This window comes from Gekko japonicus, unplaced genomic scaffold (genome assembly GCF_001447785.1).
Source record: "Gekko japonicus isolate JY-2015 unplaced genomic scaffold, Gekko_japonicus_V1.1 scaffold2963, whole genome shotgun sequence".
Taxonomy (NCBI): Eukaryota; Metazoa; Chordata; class Lepidosauria; order Squamata; family Gekkonidae; genus Gekko; species Gekko japonicus.
In genome coordinates, this window is record NW_015168745.1 from 69,051 (window position 1) to 75,784 (window position 6,734).

The 6,734-nt window shown below is 47.3% G+C and overlaps 1 protein-coding gene across 1 annotated transcript in view; it reads left to right on the top strand.

Moving 5' to 3' along the window:
* The window catches only part of CDS1 (CDP-diacylglycerol synthase 1), a 79,274-nt gene that overhangs the window by 192 nt on the left and 72,348 nt on the right, over positions 1 to 6,734 (top strand). The window lies entirely within an intron of this gene.

Sequence of the window (6,734 nt, forward strand, 5' to 3'; positions counted from 1 at the left end):
GTCCTCCAGGTGGGGGAAGGAACACTGGGTGGCCGCCTGCTGGAGTCCGGCCAAGAACTCGGAGGCCGGCTGTTGGGATTCTTTTTGAGTAAGTCAGCAGAGCATTAAGAGACTGAGTCCATGGTGTGTTTTAAAATATAAAAGTTACACAGGAAATAAAATAACAAAGAGCTAATATGGCTACATCCTTACAGCTAAAAGGTAAAACGGGAAGAGAATGGCGTCTCCTTCTCAGTCAGAACAAAGAGAGGAAAGAGCAGCCAATATGCTAAATACTTGACACATTGGTTGCCAATCAGACTAGCAAACTAGCTCCAAAGTTCCCCGGGCATTCTCTTGTCTAAACCGATTGGTTACAAACAAACATGTGACTTAACAAACATCATTAACCCTGTATATACTGAAGTGTTTTGACTTGTAACACCCAACAGCTTCCCGGGAGGTCTCCCAGGCAAATAACTAACCAGGGCCGACCCTGGCTTGGCTTCCGAGATCTGGCCAGATCAAGCTCTAGGCCTGCCTTTGGCTGGGTGATGGTGGGGCTCTGCTCAGCTCTGTCTCCAGCCAGCCGCTCCATCCCCCCTTGAAACTGCCTCCCAGCGCACTTCTCCTGGTCTCTCCCCCCCCAAAAAAATAAAGGCTTCGGTGCAACCGGGAGGCAAAGTCTTCTCTCCCTTCTCCTCCGTATCCTCCCCTCCCTTGATGGCCCAGCTCCGTAAGGCTTTCCTTTCACACACACCCTCCTCATCAGTTGACCTTTATTGGTATAAAGGTAAAGGTTCCCTTGTTCGAAAGCCAGTCGAATCCGACTCTAGGGTTGCGCCCGTGTGGAATGACAAAATCCACTTGCGAACTGTGCTGAAGTGGATTGAAACGGCATCAGTACTTAGGGTCAGTGTTCCCTCTAAGCTGAGTTAGTGTGAGCTAGCTCAGTTTTATAGCCTCTGGCTCACACATTTTTGTCTTCGCTCAGGAAGGAGGGCTCCAGAGAAAACTAATTTATGCAGCAGCCAAATTGCTCGCTCACAACTTTCGTGCCAGTAGCTCGCAAAGTAGTATTTTTGCTCACAGGACTCCACAGCTTAGAGGGAACATTGCTTAGTGTGTGTGGAAGCACCCTGACCATTTTTCCTCGGGGCAGAGACCTGGGCTGCTGTCAGCGCGCACAATAAATAATCCACTTTCAATGAACTTTCCAACTGGATTTTACTGTGTGTGTGAACTGGCAAAACCCAGGTGGAAAGTGCATTGAAAGTGGATTATTTCCCGTGTGTGACCTCCGCCCTGCACTCTGTACAGCGCTTTGCTCCTTACCGCGGGTTATATGTTCGGGAAAGCGGAAGGCAGCAGGAAGAGAAGACCCAACGAGAGATGGATGGACTCCATCGCGGCATCCATGCCCCCCCCCTCCCCGGTTTGCAAGGCCATCAGGCAGAAGCGACTTGGGGACACTTTTAACACCCACATTGTTCCTCTTATTAAAACGCCATTTTTGTCCTCGGGGCTGGGGGGGGGAGGGATTTGGAGGGACCCGGGAATGCCAGAATTCGCCAACTGGCGTTTGTCCACCCGAGTTCACGTGTGCATTGGATCCGTGCTTGGCCCGCGGGTCTGATCCTGCCCTACAGTCGTAGCTGCGGCCCCAGTTCAGCCCCCGCAGTGCGAGACCAGGAATCGCTGCGCGAGGTCGAGATTTGCTAAAGAAGTCATTTACAAGCCTTTTGTTTCGCCATCAAGTCACGGCCGATTTATGGCGTCCCCGAAGTTCTATTCCAAGCCAAGGGACGTTCAGGGGCGGTTTGCCATTGCCCGCCCTCTGCACAGCAAGCAACCCTGCGTGGTCTCCGATTCAAGTACTGACCAGGACCAACCCTGCTTGGTCTGCACCTAGCCTGGGCCATCCAGGTCAAGTCTAAACGCAATCTTAGCACCCTTCCGACTAAGACACCTGGGTTCAAATCCTCCCGCTACCACTTTGCTCCCTGGGGCAGACCTGGGCCAGTTATTTTCTCTCTCGGCCAGCTCTCACGGGGCTGTTCCAGGGCTAAAAATGTCCTGGATTGATAGCGCCCCCAGATTTCCTTGGGGCGGAATTTCTGGCTTTTGCTTTATTGTAGCCCGCCTCTGCTGATCTCCGCCCCAGGCGACTCGAGCCCAGTTCGGACAAATCCTTTTTGGGAGGATAAATCTCCTCCAAATCCGTGGAACTGATTTTTCAGCTTGCATTTCCTTGGCAGTCAGGATCCAGTTCGGAGATAAGGCCCGGGATGTCTCTGGGCTGGCGGGGGTTTCCTTCCCTGTTCGAAAGGCGAAGGTCCTCCTAGCTTCTTCTCCATCTGCCCGCCCTTGAAAACAGGCTTCTCGATTTCTATCCATACAGCAATTTTTCGTCTGTAGTTCGGGGAGGGGCGATATCCGTCACTAGCAGCTAAACACAGCTGGGAAACCTGCAGCAAAATAGCTTTTAAGAGAGGTGGAAATCTTGTTTTGGAAAGAAAGATCAATGGGGATTAATTCATAACTACAAATCTGCTAGAACAAATCGAGGGGCCTTTTTAACGGACATTTTCTACCGGCTACCTGTGTGCCCGGTTGTTTTTTGGTTCTTTCTTTCTGCTCGAGGGGGGGGAAATGCCTTCTTCCTGGGAGAGGAATTGGGCACTGAAAACGACACACGTTCTCTTGATGCACCAACATTTTGCTGTTTTAACAAGAAAGGATTTCCTTCCCCCTGTAGAAATATTAGCAGCCCTAATACAGTATTAGAATGTATGGCAGGATAGCCGAGAAATATTTGAGGGGCTAATGCCCCCTTGTGGTCAAATGAAGAGTAGGCGATGTTTACATACATTTCAAACAAACCCTTTATGCCTAGGGTTAGAGTTGAAGATGCAGTTTAGCTTTTCTTAAATCCTTTAATTTGGCTAAATTGGGGGTTGGCCAGTAAGTGACTTTTACAAGCATGAACTGCTGAAACATGAGTGAAACCACGAAGATATCCAAGTAGTTCCCCTTTGTTGTTGTTGTTCAGTCGCACAGTCGAGTCGCGACCCCATGGACCAGCTCCCGCCAGACCCTCCTGTCTTCCGCAGTCCTCTGAAGTTGGCTCAATTTCATGTTAGTTGCATCTATGACACTGTCTAACTATCTCATCCTTTGCCGTCCCCGTCTTCTTTGACCTTCAATCTTTCCCAGCATCAGGGTCTTCTCCAGTGAGTGCTCCCTTCTCATTGAGTGGCCAAAGTATTTGAGCTTCAGTTTCATTATCTGGCCTTCCAGGGAACAGTCAGGGTTGATTTCTTTGAGGATTGACTGATTTGCTCTTCTTGCAGTCCAAGGGACTCTCAAGAGTCATCTCCAGCACCATAGTTCAAAAGAATCTATTCTTCGGCGCTCAGCCTTCCTTATAGTCCAACTCTCGCAGCCATACATGACTACTGGGAATACCATTGCTTTGACCATGCGGACTTTTGTTGGCAGGGTGATGTCTCTACTTTTTATCATGCTGTTTAGGTTTGCCATCACTTTCCTCCCAAGGAGCAGGCATCTTTTAATTTCATGGCTGCAGTCACAGTCTGCGGTGATCTGGGATTCCAGGAACGTGAAGTCTGTCACTACTTCCACGACTTCCCCTTCTATTTGCCAAGGAGTGATGGGGCCGGATGCCATGATCTTAGTTTTTTTGATGTTGAGCTTCAAGCCCACTTTTGCGCTCTCCTCTTTTACCCTGAGCAAGAGGCTCTTCAGGTCCTCATCACTTTCTGCCAGTAGAGTGGTATGCTGCATTTTCCCCAGCAATCTTAATTCCCACTTGTGATTCATCCAGGCCAGCATTTCACATAATGTACTCTGCATATATATTAAATAAGCAAGATGACAATATACATCCTTGTCGTACTCCTTTTCCTATGCTGAACCAATCAGTTGTTCCATATCCGGTTCTAACTGTTGCTTCTTGGCCCTTATACAGGTTCCCCTAAACTGGTTCATTTGTTTTATTTATTTATTTACTTCATTTATATCCCACGTTTTCACCAATGGTGACCCAAAGTGGCTTACATAATTCTCTTATTAGAACATAAGAAGAGCCCTACTGGATCAGACCATCTAGGCCACCATCTTGTCTCACACAGTGGCCAACCAGTTCCTCTGGACAGCCAACAGGGCCTAGAGGCCGAGGCCTTCCCTGATGTTTCTTCCCAGCACTGGGATTCAGAGGCTGACTACCTCTGAATGTGGAGGTTCCCCTCAGTCACCATGGCTAGTAGCCACTGATAAACCTATCCTCCATGAATCTTTCAAATCCCCCTTTAAAGCTGTCTATACCTGTGGCCATCACTACATCCTCTGGCAGTGAATTCCACGTTTTAATCACTCTCTGTGTAAAGAAGTATTTCGTTTGGTCTGCCCTAAACCTACTGCCCATCAGCTTCATTGGATGCCCTCAAATTCTGAGAGGTAGGTTAGGCCGAGAGTGGGTGACTGGCCTAAGGTCACCCAGCAAGCTTCCATGGCAGAACGGGGATTCGCACATGGTTCTCCCAGATCCTAGTCTCTAACCACTACCCCACGCTGTCTCATTGTTAGAAGAAACTTATGGGGCCCAAACCTAGAAATCAAGCAAACAAGCAAACAATAGAAAAAGTCGAAGAAGAAGAAGAAGAAGAGATTGGATTTACACCCCACCCTTCACTTGGAGTCTGAGAGCGGCTTACAAACTCCTTTCCCTTCCCCTCCCCACAACAAACACCCTGTGAGGTGGGTGGGGCTGAGAGAACTCTGACACAAACGGCTCTTTTCCAAGGACAGCTGTGCCAGAGCTTGTGACTGACCCAAGGTCACATCAGCAGGTGCAAGTGGAGGAGTGGGGAATCAAACCCGGTTCTCCCAGATTAGAGTCCGCGCACTTAACCACTACACCAAACTGCAAAACAGTGGAAACATTGCATAAAAGTGGTAAACACTTTTACCAAAATCAACAGGACTTTAAACTCATTCACTTTTGGGGTTGCTAACTGCCCAGAGGGGGGGAGGGAATGCCCTACACCTGGTGTTGCTCTTGTTTGCTGTCAAGTCACAGCTGACTTTCGACAACCCCGTAGGATTTTCAAGGCAAGAGACATTCAGAGGTGGCTGGCCACTGCCTGCCTCTGCATACTGGCCCTGGACTTCTTTGGTGGTCTCCCATCCAAGAACTAACCAGGGTTGACTCTGCGTAGCTTCTGAGATCTGATGAGATCGGCTTAGCCTGGACCATCCAGGTCAAGCAATAGAATGGGTGTGTCAAATTCATTTGTTATGAGGGCCAGATCTGACATAAATGAGATCTTGTTGGGCCGGGCCATGTGTGTCCTAAAATGTAATGCCAGGTAGTGGAGATGTAAACTTTTTTTAACGTTTTTTTTTTTAAATTAAATGTAAAAAAAAACAGTTAAAAATAAGAAAGTAGATCCTGATGCTTATGTAGAGCAAACAGGGAGGTGTCAATTTTATGTGCTGCTGACGCTTCTAAGAGGGGCATCCATTTTTCTTGGAGATTGTCAGGAACGGGTTGATTTTCAGATCGAAGGATACTAGTGGAAACTTTGTCAAAGCAGCAGCAGCACTGGAAGAAGAAGCAGAAGACAGACGGTTCCACTGCGGGCCTGATAGAAGCCCTCCGGGGGCCTGATCCGGCCCCCAGCCACATGTGTGACACCCCTGCAATAGAGGCTTAGGGCGATGTTATTTACCAGATAAATATTATTCACCCCATGTTGTGAAAAGCTTCGGCTCTCCATTTATACGCATGAAGCCCATTTTAAAGGGATGGGACATTTTTCTCCAGGCCTGTGGGCAGCCCTTTGCATGATCCGGCCAATGCGAAGAGGGTTGCCAACAGACCTGGATGAAAATATTCTATCCCTTTAATAGAGGCTAATCTGAAGCTTTTCATGGCACTGAATGGGACTTTCTTTTTTCTCCAATCAGTTGGCAACTATACATTCACTAGATATTAATTTGAAGCTGATTTATGCCAAGTTAGGGGAGAGGGAGTTATTTGGGGTTTTCATTTATTCTAAATATTTTAAATTTGTGATTTGTAAGCCACCTCAAGCCAGGAAGAAAGGTGGGGTATAAATATTTAAATCAAGGGTGTCAAACTCATTTGCTGTGAGGGCCGGATCTGACATAAATGAGACCTTGTTGGGCTGGGCCATGTGTGTCATAAAATGTAACGCCAGGTAGCAGAGATATAAACACAAACAAACACAAAGATTTTAAAACTTCAAATAAAATATGCTTAATACAATGCAATATTCTGTCTATTTAACAATCTCTGATAACTGACATCTCTTGCTCTGAATTATTGCATCAAAGTGTCTATGCTGTAGCAATCCTGAGTATGCTGTTCAGATGTGTATCTGTAAGCTGCAAACCTACTTTTGATTTATTGACATTCATTACAGGAATCTCATGCTCAGTGTTCTGAGCCTAGGACCCAGGGGAAAACATGAAATGGCTGGGCATTGTGAGCTATTGTACATAAGTTGCTTCATGTGCTGGTCAAGAACAAGACAAGGCATCCTGACACACACCATGTGTTTGTATACAAAACTATACTCTTCCCCAGAGAAATATCTACAACTTCGTACAACGGAAACGTGCTGGGTGAACTTGGTCTGGACACACACTCTCAGCCTAATCCACCTCACTGGCTTGTTGTTATTCCTCTTCTAAAATAGTTCACATTG